The 13,161-nt window shown below is 34.4% G+C and overlaps 1 pseudogene; it reads left to right on the top strand.

Moving 5' to 3' along the window:
- Positions 1–10,845: 10,845 nt before the first annotated feature.
- On the top strand, positions 10,846–12,946 carry LOC132068993 (protein KINESIN LIGHT CHAIN-RELATED 1-like; annotated as a pseudogene).
- Positions 12,947–13,161: the final 215 nt, after the last annotated feature.

Here is a 13,161-nt window from a genome sequence, read left to right as displayed (position 1 = left end):
TCCAACTTATTTTTTTTGGCTTATAAGGGAGTGCTTTTTTTTGAGCTTATTTTAAGCACAAAATGACTTAAGTCTGACTCAAAGTTCGAAAACAAATTTTATAAGCCAACTTATAAGCCAATCCAAACGGCTCATAATGGATACTATAGAGGATCAGGAGTGATATGAACTACCATATGATACCCTGTGAGTACATGATATATACCACATGGGTATCATAGTATACTATAGCAATACACTTCAATTGCTATTGGTATATTATTTTGATATATGATATGCTAGACAAATTCGTTTTATGATAATTGATATAGAAAAAAATAATAATAAGGTGTACTACATCAGTTATCTTTTTAATTGATATATAGAGAAAAAAACATAAAAACGAACAAAACAAAGGAGCCAAAAAGGTGTTTAGACTTAGATTATGGAAAAAAAAAGGAAATAAAGAAAAAATGATTTGAAAAAAATATAACTAGAAAAGGAGAAAAAAGAAAGAAGAAAGAAAGGAAAAAGAGAAAACAAGTATAATCTAAGTATAAGTTATTCTGATAACTGATTTAGAGAAAGAAAAAAAAAAGGGAAAAGGGGCAAAAATATCCCTCTACTTTGGAAAAAGGGCTAAAAATATCTTTCGAACTTATTTTGGGTCAAAAATATCACTCTTATCCTTAAAGTTTTCAAATATACCCCTGTCTTGATGGAAATTATCCCAAAAAATAACCCGAAATCATTTTAAAACCCGTTCCATCATTTAAACCCGATCCAACTAAATAATAACTCATAAAATCCCCTTATTACCCTAATTCCCTCAAACTTCAAACCTACGTATTGGGGGAATAAGGGGATCTTATGGATTATTATTTAGTTGCGTCGGGTTTAAATGATAATTTCGGATTATTTTGGAGGATAATTTCGGTCTAGACAGGGGTATATTTGAAAATTTTAAGGATGGGAGGGGTATTTTTGATCCAAAATAAATTCGGAGGATATTTTTAGCCCTTTTTTCAAAGTAGAGGAATATTTTTGACCCTTTTTCCAAAAAAAAAAAAAAACAACAACAAAAAAAAAAGGGAAAAAAGTCAAAAGATATGTTATACCTTTAAAAAAAGGTGAACAAATATTTCGAGTTGACTGCGTTTTACACCCCTAACGTATGTCTTTTTTTACGATTTGCATCCTAGTGTTTTTTTTTGTTTATTTTATTTTATTTTAATGATTTGCTCCCTAACCTCCCTTTTTCATTGCAAAACAATAAAACTATTCTTTCATAAAATTTCTCAAAAGGGTAAAACAGGAAATATAAGTAATAATATCTTTTTTTTTTCTTAAATTTATTTTCTTAGTATAGGAGATAATTAGATTAAAGTGAAACTCTATGTCGGTTTCAAAATTCTCACATGTCAAGAGCAAAAAAATAACATGATTTAGAGAAGAGAAAATAGCCAAATGAACCCCCAACGTTTGGCCGAAATCTTAACTGCACACTCAACTTTTGCAGGAGTCCTATCACCCCCCTGAAATATTTAAAAACGAAATATTTAACTCTCTAAATGCTTACGTGGCAAAGTGAGTGTATTACACTCTCCTTGAGAGAGTGAGCACCAAAGACAAATATTAAAACTTTATTTTTAATTTTTTTTTTAATAAATATATGTATTTTTAATTATTTTTTTCCTAGCTTATTCGTTTCTATCTCACTTCTAAAAATGTTTTTTTTTTTTTTTTTTTAATATGTGAAAAACTTCTTCGGCAACACCACCAAACATGCCGAAGAGCTCTTCCATCTCCGCCGCCGCAGCTTCTTGTACCACCGTTGAGTTTTTCTTAATGGAAGCAATTCACTTCTTGTGGAGATCCCATAAATTTAGCACCAAACTCAATAAAAGAAACAGAAAAAAGTAGCGAAAAATAAAATAAAAAGTGTAACCCAAGAAGACCCTTTTCGTGCTTCACCAAGTGGAAGCAGTCCGCTCCCCTTTCGCTGTTTGTTTGTTTTTCTTTTTCTAATGATTCTATTCTATTACTTGGGTTTAGTCATGGAGCATTCTACCTTATTTGCTTAATTTGTATTCTTCATGTGTGTCGAGGTAGGATTTCAAATGAAAAGTGGAAAAAATCAGTTCTTAATTTGTATTGCTTAATGGCTTTTTTAGATTGTATCCTCATTTTAAGTTGTTTTGTTACTTGATTTTAGTCATCCACAGTAGTAATGGCTACGGAAATTTCTTGTACCCAAATAGAGTTGTCTGAACATATGTTGAATTTTGAAAAAAGAATATATGATTGAAGATGAAATTGAGCGTGTGTGTGTTAATGGAGGAAAAGGTTCTCACTCAGGGCTTTTTTTTTTTTGGGGGGGGGGGGGGGGGCGGTTGGTGAAGAATGAGATTTTTAATTGAGGAAGATGAAGGAAAGAAAGAGAAAAAGAAATTAAAAAAATAGAATAATAGATCCAAAAAAAAAAAAAAATTAATTGAAATTTCCAGGTGTCAAGTGTGTGCACTTTACCAGCAAACACATATGTGGGTGTGACTTTTTAAGGGGATAAATATTCCATTTTTTAAATGTTTCAGGAGGGTAATAGGATTCCCGCAAAGATAAAGTGTGCAGTTGGGATTTCGGCCAAATATTGGGGGCTCATTTGGCCATTTTCTCATTTAGAGAACAAAGGACTAGCAGAAATGGATGTGTTAGAAAGCTAGGAACGTGCCTCATTACGGCTAATAGCACTGTTTGACTGTATCACTATTTTGAAAAGTATTTTTTTGAAAAGATTTTTTAAAAAATCTTTTTGGTAACGATTTGTGTTTAGTAGAATTAATTTAAAAAACACTTTTGAGCAGCAATTAACTTTTGGACAAACTTTTAAAAAGTGATTTTAAGTGTATTTTTCTCAAAAGTTCTTTTAAAAAAAGTGCTTATGCCGAAAAACTACTTTTTAGCTCCTGAAAACTGCTTTTGCTACTCCCCAAAAGTATTTATTTTCTCCTAAAAGTTTGATCAAACACCTCACTTTTTTTTAAATAAATACTTTTTGAAAAAAAATTAACTACTTTTGGAGACAAAAAAAGCATAACCAAACGGGCTATAAGTTTTCATGAAACCAACAAGTAATGACCATGAAAGTTAAGTAATGCCCGGGAAGTACATGGAGCTACTATTCTCTATCAAGTCCTTGATGAACTGTAATAATTCAATTTTTTTAAATAAGGGTTTGTTTGGTAAATTTTGCTAAAAGGAATTAAAAAGAAAATAGAAAAGAAGGAATTTAGTTACCCAAGCCCCAAAAAAAAAGAAAAAAAGAAAAAAAAGATTTTAAAAAGTCTGATGGCTAAGCCATCAGACGTGAAACACTAGAATCTGAAAGGAACCAAAAAGAAAAAAAAGGACGAGCAAACAGAGGGAGAAAAACCAGTAGGAAAAAGGAAAAGAACGGTGGAGAAAGAAAGGAAAAGAGGGGATAAAAATAAGAATTTTCATCCCAAATCATCAAGATAATGACTCTAATCTTTTATTTAAGTTTAGTACATAATTATGGGTGAATCTTTATAGTGAAAACATGGGGATATTTTGGAGAAATTGAGAAATTTTAGCTCTAGGGTTCTTCAATCAAAATCATTGATTTGAAAGAGCAAATAGTATCGAATTTTAGACTTCTATATATCACTGGAATCCTCTCGTTAAGGGCTTCCCCAAAACATATGTCTTGTCGGGTTATGAACACATTGACCAGATGGCGTTTTCATCTTTTAAAGTTTGACTTTAACTGTTTAAGCCTCTAAAAATATAGAAGTGGTTTACCCTAATGGTTTTGACCATTCTAAATCCGTTTTTGTGTAGTTTGAGGCAATTCGGAGACTCGAGAATGCACTTTTGAGTTATTGGGAAGTGTACTTGAATTGTGAATTTGAGGTAAGTGAGACTTTAAGCTTTAGGTACTTGCTTTTCAAACCTGTTTTTAAAAGTATGTTTTATACGTCCGTCCATTGTTGGGACGAGCGTGTGCTTGTTTGCGAGAATCGGTGGTTCGAGGCATAGCTCACGTAGCGCACATATTTTATTTTCAAGTACACTAAAACTCTTATTATAAATTATTTTGTGATGTGATATTACTGTGAGCCATGACTTCATTGGGGCATTGTGTATACTTTCCTGAGCATTGTGTATGCTTCTTGACTTCACTGGGGCATTGTGTATGCTTCTACATTCCTATCTACCTCGTGCTGTGTATGCTTCACCGGCATAGTATCAGATTTTCTTGATTTTTATTGGGGCATTGTGTATGCTTCATGACATATTTAGCATATTGTGTATGCTGCCGTGGACTCGTGGTGTTGAGTAACTTCTCTAACGTCCTTAGGGTAAATTGTGTTGAGCTATATACTATTCTTGACAAACGATTGTTTGGACCTAGTCGGATATTATATTACGATATAATCCTTGTGCATAATATTTGTGCTTGTTGTGTGTTTGTATTTTCTAACACTTGTTCCAGGGGTATTTAAAGTGACGGGTTGAGGATCTTACTGGGTTATATTTACATATAGCTCACTGCTTACCTGCATGTCCATGTAGATGCTATGGGTGACTACGAAGCTAGTAAATGACGAGTTTGCTAGAATTGATCTATTGGTTGAGGTGAGCCGCCGCTTTGTTCGTGGAGGCTGCCAAAAGTGTCTTTATCATTTATTTATTAATGTCTTTTCTTTTGGGGTTTTCAAACCCGAGTGTTTTGTAATTCTCTTAGATGCTCCATGGTCTAGTGTGGGATTTGGGCAAGAGTAGTTGATTAATATTCTGAGACACTAGTTATCCGTAATTAATTATCATGTTATTCGGGTACTTCTTTAAATTATTAAATGCTGTGGAATTATGATTAAGATGTGAAAATTTGGTTCGCCTGGCTGGTGGTGTGTGCTAGGTGCCAGTCACGTCTAAGGGGTATTTTGGGACGTGACATGAACAACACTCGCTACATTGTTCGATAGATTCTCTTGGTGAATATAGCAGCTGAAATACATACTTACAACTAGCAATGTTGTCTTCATTAGAATTCACAATCAATCACAAAGTTGGGAAATGATTATATAATTTAATTTTCCGAAAAAACTGAAAAGGATATGGAGATTAATTGGGTTGAATCCTCTGACAATCAGGCTTAATCAAGAAATAATCCTTTCTTTGCCAAACCAGCCCATCCACTATAGATTTCATCACATTGTTATTCCGTAGTCGTATGGGTGCTTTCGTAAGAAAACTATTTGTTTCTTTTTGATTCATTTGAGCTTGTCCATGTTCTTTAGATTTGGAAAGCAAAGAGAGGATAAATGTGTTTATCTGAACATTAAGATTTAACAATAGGATATAGTAATGGGTATTTTTTGCTTTGGAAAGAGACTAACATTTTTATTTTTATTTTTTAGCTCTTTTTAAATTTTTATGCTATTTCTTTTATTTTATTATTTGTATTTCCTATTTTTCCTTCATGTGAAATTCTATAAAAAATGCGTATATTGTTTTGCAAGGAAATAAGGAATTTAGGGGCAAAAAGTGAATGAAGTTAGATTATGAATTAAAAAAGGAAAGTAAAGTAAGGTAAGGAAACAAATTAAATGAAATTAGGAAAGGACAAAGAAGTAAAAAAACATGAGGAAAAGAAAATAAAAAAGGAGAAATAGAAAAAACATGAAGAAAGGAGCCAAAAATATGTATGGAATCAATTTATGAAAGAAATAAAGAATCATATGATTTGGGGAAAAATAAATGAACAGAAAGAGAGAGAGAAAAAAGTAAAAAATGAGAAAAGAAAGAAAAGAAGAAGAAGTAGAGAAAAAAGGAAAAAACAAACGATAGGCAATCGTATAATGGATAGTCAAGGATAATTACTTTGATGAGCATTGATAGGATTCGACTCGGGAAAAACCCGAAATCAAACAACAAATGCGGAAATTAAGATAGTAAGAAATCAAGGGATGAGAATTGAAGAAATTGGAGATGAGAATAGAAGAAAGAAGGGATCAATTCATTTATCTATTGTGACTAATCAACATTGGATTGGTTACCAATTAATCAACAAACAATTATATGAATTCAATCCAAGTGCGAAAGAAATAATCCAACACAATGCTGCATTATTTGACCGCTTTTTATGACACATTATGCTTGATTTGACAACACAATGCTGCATTATTTGACCGCTTTTTATGATACACTATGCTTGATTTGACAACACACTGCTGCATTATTTGAACGCTTTTTATGACACACCATGCCTGATTTGACAACACAATGCTGCATTATTTGACCGTCTTTTAAGACACACTTTTATTGCACAACATTTAAATGCGCAAAATACGAGTTTTAGAACACTATGCTTGATTTGACAATACAATGTTGTATTATTTGACCGCTTTTTATGATGCACTATGCTTGATTTGACAATACAATGCTGCATTATTTGACCGCTTTTTAAGACACACTTATGTTACGCAACATTTAAATGTGCAAAATATGAGTTTTAGAACACTATGTTTGATTTGACAACATAATGCTGCATTATTTGGCTGTTTTTATGATAAACTATGCTTGATTTGACAGCACAATGCTGCACTATTTGATCGCTTTTTATGACACACCATGCTTGATTTGACAACACAATGCTGCATTATGTCACGAGCATTATTCTATTGCGCAGTGTTTTCATGCGCAAAAGGAGTATTGCGAAGTGTTTTCCAGCGTAATAGAGCTTCCACGCTTTTTAAATGTTCACTTTTGCTCTCAAATTTTTCCTATTTAATATGAATGTTGGATGAGGTAAAAACCCATCAATTTCATAAGTTTTAAGTCTTTTAAGTTCTTGAAAAAAAAATCAAACTTCAGAGAAAAAATGTCTTCTCTTCCTTCAAATGTTAAGGTTTCTTTATTTTGGGATGGAAATATACTTGATGACGATAATACCGCTCGTTATAGTATCAAACCACAAACCCATGTAAAGTTTTCAACAACCTTGAATTACGAAACATTAGTCAATTACATACACAAAAAAATGAAAACTAATCTCACTCAGTATGGAGTATCTGTCATAAGCAAATATCCACAAACCGTTTCACAAGGTTTGGTGCTTTATGGTGTGTGGAATATCAATGATGATGACTCTTTGAGGGATTATTTGAGGGCGCCGAAAGAATATAGGGATTTAGTCGCCATTAATTCTTGAAATGTATATTGAAAAGATAACTCAAGGAGTCCCCCAAGTCCAAAGATACTCATGGTAACACTTATGGGGACTTTAGTTCTTATAGAGACATTTTGAGTGGTCAAACACAGCTGGAAACTCTAAGCTAGAAATTCAATCAAACTTACACTGAAAATTGGTAAATATCTATTTTTAAATTATTATTTTGTGTAGTAGCATGCGTTTATTTTATTTATTGGTAAATATCTATTTTTTGTATCTTTGTAGGGGTTATACACCTGATATGAGTAATATTGGGCAATCCTCTCAGTTCGATGGAGTTGATCTTTCTCCAAACCAACAATTAGACAAACTTACAGTGAAAATTATTCGCAAAACTCGCCAGTGGTACCAAATGTTGATTTTGGGCAGTCCTCTCAGTTCAGTGGAGTTGGTCTTTCTCCAAACTATGACAATATAGATCAATATCGGTAGGTTCATCACATTGATATTAAATAATTCATATATATTTGATGTTGGTATTTAAAATATGTTACTTTTCGTGTAGAAAGAGGCCTTTACTAAATGGTGATGATTATCCAAATTAGTGCGAGACATCATCAAGTGATAAGTGAAGAAATACCGAATAATGCAGAAGTAACCGATGATGATGATGATGACGAAGAGGTCTATGTTCAATCTGGTATGCAACAAGCAAATTTACTACAAATGATGCAAAGTCTGATGTCGGAAAACCCAACTGCCGAAAGCCCAATTCAGTGGCATTCTGACCAGATTTCATATCTTGACAATCTTCAAGGTCGTGCTGATGCCTTTGTCTTCACCACTGAAGATGATCAAAGTCATCAAAAAATGTGGAAAGAATCGGCCGATCATATAAACGATGAACGCTACCTTGAAAAAGAGATGATGTTCGAATCGAAAAAGGCATTGCAAAGGGCAGTCAAAATTTATAATTATAAGGGAATGAGGGAGTATAGGGTTGATGACTCAACCAGAAAGATATGGAGACTAGTTTGTAGACGACAGTATCAAGGTTGTCAATGGATGCTTCGGGGAAATTGTTAAGCCTGATGGTATATGGGTTATCACAAAATTCCACCAACATCACACTTATGGGAGAGAATCGAGCAGATTATTTTAATTTAGATATAAATATGATTGCTCAAGTGTTATTTAAAGATGTTGTCAAAACCCTAAGGTAACCTATTCGACCTAGTTCATTATAATTCTTACATCACTTAAATTATCATTGCAAAATGTTGTTTGTTTAAACTTGTGCAGGATCCCCATCAAAGATTGCACTAGAAACGTTAAGACAATATATTATAAAACGATAAGCAAGAGAAAGGGATATCTCGGGCGTAGGTGTGCTTTTGAGATGATTTATGGAAATTAGGAGCGCTCTTTCCGGACGTTGCCGAGGTATATGATAGCTTTACAAAAATTCAATGCTGGTACTGTTGTAGAGTGGAGGCTTCTGCCTTGTAATATTTTTGACTTTGTGTTTTGGACATTCAAATCATGTGTTGATGGTTTTTCTCACTGCCGGCCAGTCATATCCATAGATGGCACGCATGTATATGGTGTATACAATATCAAGCTACTGATTGAAGTAGGAATGGATGTCAATGGGTCGATATTCCCTATTGCTTTCGCAATTGCCGCTAACGAGAGCAACGAGACACGGAGGATGTTTTTGACACATTTGAGGTGGTATATTATTAAGGATCGTATAGGCATATACGTGCTATCTGATCGACATCAAGGCATATTGCATAATATGTCTACTTTGGAAGGGTGATAACCTCCCTTTGCTTATCATCGCTATTGTTTAAAGCATATAAAGGCAAATTTTCAAACGAAATTTGGAAACAGCATACTAAAACAAATTGATGTGGGCGGTTGTGATGGAGTACCAACAAAAAAAATGGCTTATAAGGATAGAGATGATCAAGGCAGTGAGTCCTTAAGCATATACTTGGTTGAAGACAATCGAAGTTGAAAAATGAACATTACATGCCGATGAAGGCAGGAGATGGGGATGCTAACAACAAACAACTCGGAGTCGTTTAATTGCCTAAATCTACTCGGGCACTGCCCGTTACTGCAATGGTGAGAATGACTTTCATGCAAGTTGTGGAGCGGTTTGTGACAATAACAAAGCATGCCAAAGCTATATTAGCAGAGGGCGGTAGATGGATGCCAAAACCTAAAAAAATGATGGAGCATAATAAGAAAAAATGTGAGCTGCACAAGATGACCGAGTATAACTATGTTGAACGTGTGTATGAAGTCAGGACAGGTTATTACGAAGGTCGGAGAGAAAACTTACATACCATTTATAAGGGCAAGAGAATGTGTAGTTGTGGTAAGTGGCAAACATACCATATGCCGTGTTCTTATGCCGTCAAGTGTTTCGAGGTAATGGGAAAAACGGTATTAAGTTACGTGGCATCGGAATACAGCGGCAAAAGTTACCTTAAAGCATATGCCGACCACTTCTACCCACTTGGTGACCAAGCTTATTGGCCAAACGAGCCATTTTCAATGGTTGCTAACATGAAGTATATTCGTAAAATTCGTGTTAATGCAGGAACTCATATTCATAATCAAATGGATGTCAATGATAGGACATACTCTCACAGGTGCTCTACGTATAAGGAGTTTGGTCATGATAAGCGTTTGTGTAGCCTACGAGACCGTGGTGGTGCAAGTACGTCTCGTAGTGGAAGAGCGTCTCGTACTTGAAGTGTTATTTTAAATATTTTGTTATTGTAAATAATGATGTATTATTTTGTTATTGTAATGAATTATTTTTGAATTATTTTGAACCTCTCGTATTGGATGAATTATTTTTGAATATAATATTTTTATTTGTACATTCGAAATAAAGTAATGCCTTGACTAAATAATAAAACACTTAAATCAAAACCTTATAAAATAAAACACTTAAATCTAAAGATAATAAGATTCAAACAAATAAAATTTACTTCGGGACACTTTACAACTCCTAAATCGACGATCCAAACGTTTAGGTATACTTGATGTAATGAGCCGATATTATTGTCCGCAAAAAAAAGATATCAAGTTGCATATAAAATATTAATATTTCGGAGTTTTGAAACATGACTGATCTTTGGTCAAAGTATGAAAAAACGTGAATTTGAGAACTTTAAAATTATATGAAAAAAAAGATAACATCTATTGCGCACACTAAATTAGTGCGCAATAGGACTTAACTGTAAGGGGTCGTTTGGTAGATAGTCGAAATTATCCCGGGATTATAATCCCGGGACTAATTTATCCCATCTATTGGGATTATTTTATACCATCTAAAAGATGGTATAAAATAATCCCAGCATAAGTGGGATAAGAAGGTATAAGTTGGGATATCTCAACACTAATTTTTGTACCATGTTTGGTATAAGGTATAAATTTATCCCAGGATAAATTTATACCTTCTACCAAACATGATATAAAAATTAGTGCTAGGATATCCCAGCTTATACCTTCTACCAAACGACCCCTAAAAGTACAGTTTAATCCTATTGTGGACTAAATTAATGTGTAAAAGGTAGTTTGGTAACTTTTTGTTTTGATTATTTTGATTCCGAATCAGACTTTGTGGGTCCTCCCATATTAGCCATGCCTGTATTGGTTGTTCCACCGTTAAAATTCCGTTACCTTCCACCATCGTTGCCACCCATTCACATCAGAAGAACGTATCTGTAACTATGGGCAACCAAACGGACTTGCAGCTTGCAATTGGAAAATCATGGAGATTCTAAGTTTAATATTTAGGACCAAATTCAAACAAAAGATTTGAGGGAAATTCTTGACCTGGTAAGAAAAAGGGAAAAGCATCTTCCGTATAAAACATGAAGCGATGAAGGATTGAACAACCTTGGAGTCGAGGTTTCTGCAGGGTTTAACAGAACCAAATACTCCAAAGCATCATCCTATAGCAGAACTTCTTTTTCTCTCATTTCTAAAGACTTTATCTTTTGCCTCATTAATGCAAACGAACCAATCTCCCCTCAGTCATCAAATACCCATCTCAAATTATGCAGTAAGACTCATGTGCTTTACTCTTCTCTAATGTCAAAACCCAACAATCTCAAACTTGTTGAGCAAAACCCATCTCAATTATCCTCAAGACAGAGAAAGATCACAACTTGAAGAGGCTTTTGATTCTGCAAAGACCATTCAAGAAACGTTTCAGGTTTTTTTAAGAAATGGAGGCAAGTTTTGATGAGAGAAAACTCGGGTTGGCATGTCTCAGAATAGGTCTCAAACTTGACCAAGAAGGCGAGGAACCTGAAAAGGCTCTATCTTTTGCTAATAGAGCTTTGAAAATATTGGATAGAGATGATAAATTGTCTCTGTCTCCTGCCATGACCTTGCTATTGTTAGGTTCTGCTTGTTACAGTTTGAAAACATTAAATGACAGTTTAGGATATCTTAATAGGGTTTTGGGTCAATGAGAAAAGGATGGTTCTCTCAGTGGTGTGGTGAGGATATTAGGCCCATTCTTCATGCTGTTCAGCTTGAATTGTGTAATACGAAAACGAGCTATGGAGAGGAGAGAGGAAGCCCTTGCTAATCTTAGGAAGTCTTTGCAGGTGAAAGAGATGACTGGAAAGAGATAGTAAAGAACATGGAAAAGCTAATAGAGATGTAGCTGAGGCATATGTCGCCATATTGCATTTTAAAGAGGCTCTACCATTTTGTTTGAAGGCCTTGGACATACACAAGGCACAACTAGGGCAAAACTCTGTAGAGGTTGCACATGATAGGAGGAGGCTTCTAGGAGTTATTTATACTGGATTAGAAGAACATGAGAAGGCATTGGAAGAAAATGAATTATCACAGAGGGTCTTGAAGAACTGGGTTCTTGATGCTGATTTGCTTCGTGCTGAGATAGATACGGGCAACATGCAGATAGCCTTGGGTAGATATGATGAGGCCATTTAAACACTTTGAAGGGTGTTGTTCAGCAGACCGGAAAAGAGAGTTAGGATAAAGCTATGGTCTTTATCTCCATGGCAAAAGCATTATGCAACCAGGAGAAGTCCACGGATGCAAAAAAGTGCCTTGGAATTGCATGTGGAATCCTTGGAAAGAAAGAAAAATTCTCCCCGGTTGAAGTTGCTGAGGCATTCATGGAAATTTCTATGCTTTATGAGACAATGGATGGGTTTGAAGCTGCTGTATCACTATTAAAGAGAACACTGTCATTGCTTGAAAAGCTACCTCAGGAACAACATTAAGTTGGAAGTGTTTCAGCACCAGTTGGCTGGTTACTGGTCTTAACTCTTTGGGATCCAGCATGCTATTCCTTTCTTGAAGTATGCAGCTGAGAGACTGAAAGAAAGCTTTGGATCAAAACATTATGCAGTTGGTTATGTTTACAATAATTTGGGTGCAGCTATTTGGAATTAGATAGACCACAAATCTGCTGCCCAGGTTTTCACGTATGCCAAGGATATCATGCATGTTTCAGTTGGTCCTCAGCATACAGATTCAATTGAAGCATGCCAAAACCTTTCAAAAACATATGCTGCCATGAGGAGATAAGAAATTCAATCTTTTCTTTAAGTTATATTGGCATTTGTTAGTGTGCATTTTTCTCTTTGAATGCCTGTACCCTTACCAAGTACACCATATGAGCAATTGAAATATATATATGTTATATGAATCCTTCATTTGTCTTTGATGTACCGGTTCAAATGGGCCTGTGAGGCAGGTATAGGTCGTCATGCCAAATATAGATTTTTTTTTTTCTTTATCAATAAAAAAAAAAAAAATCAATTATCTATATGAATTATTCATAGTTGGTATGAATTCCTAATATTTTATTAGATGGAGATATGTAAAGGAGGATAGTAGACGAAAACAACACCAAATCTTGTACTTACCCATCTCCGCAAGTGACTTAACACAATTCAAAAATTGAGAAGGTT

The sequence above is a fragment of the Lycium ferocissimum genome, chromosome 1 (genome assembly GCF_029784015.1).
Source record: "Lycium ferocissimum isolate CSIRO_LF1 chromosome 1, AGI_CSIRO_Lferr_CH_V1, whole genome shotgun sequence".
Taxonomy (NCBI): domain Eukaryota; kingdom Viridiplantae; phylum Streptophyta; class Magnoliopsida; order Solanales; family Solanaceae; genus Lycium; species Lycium ferocissimum.
This window is presented reverse-complemented; position numbering and strand designations above follow the sequence as displayed.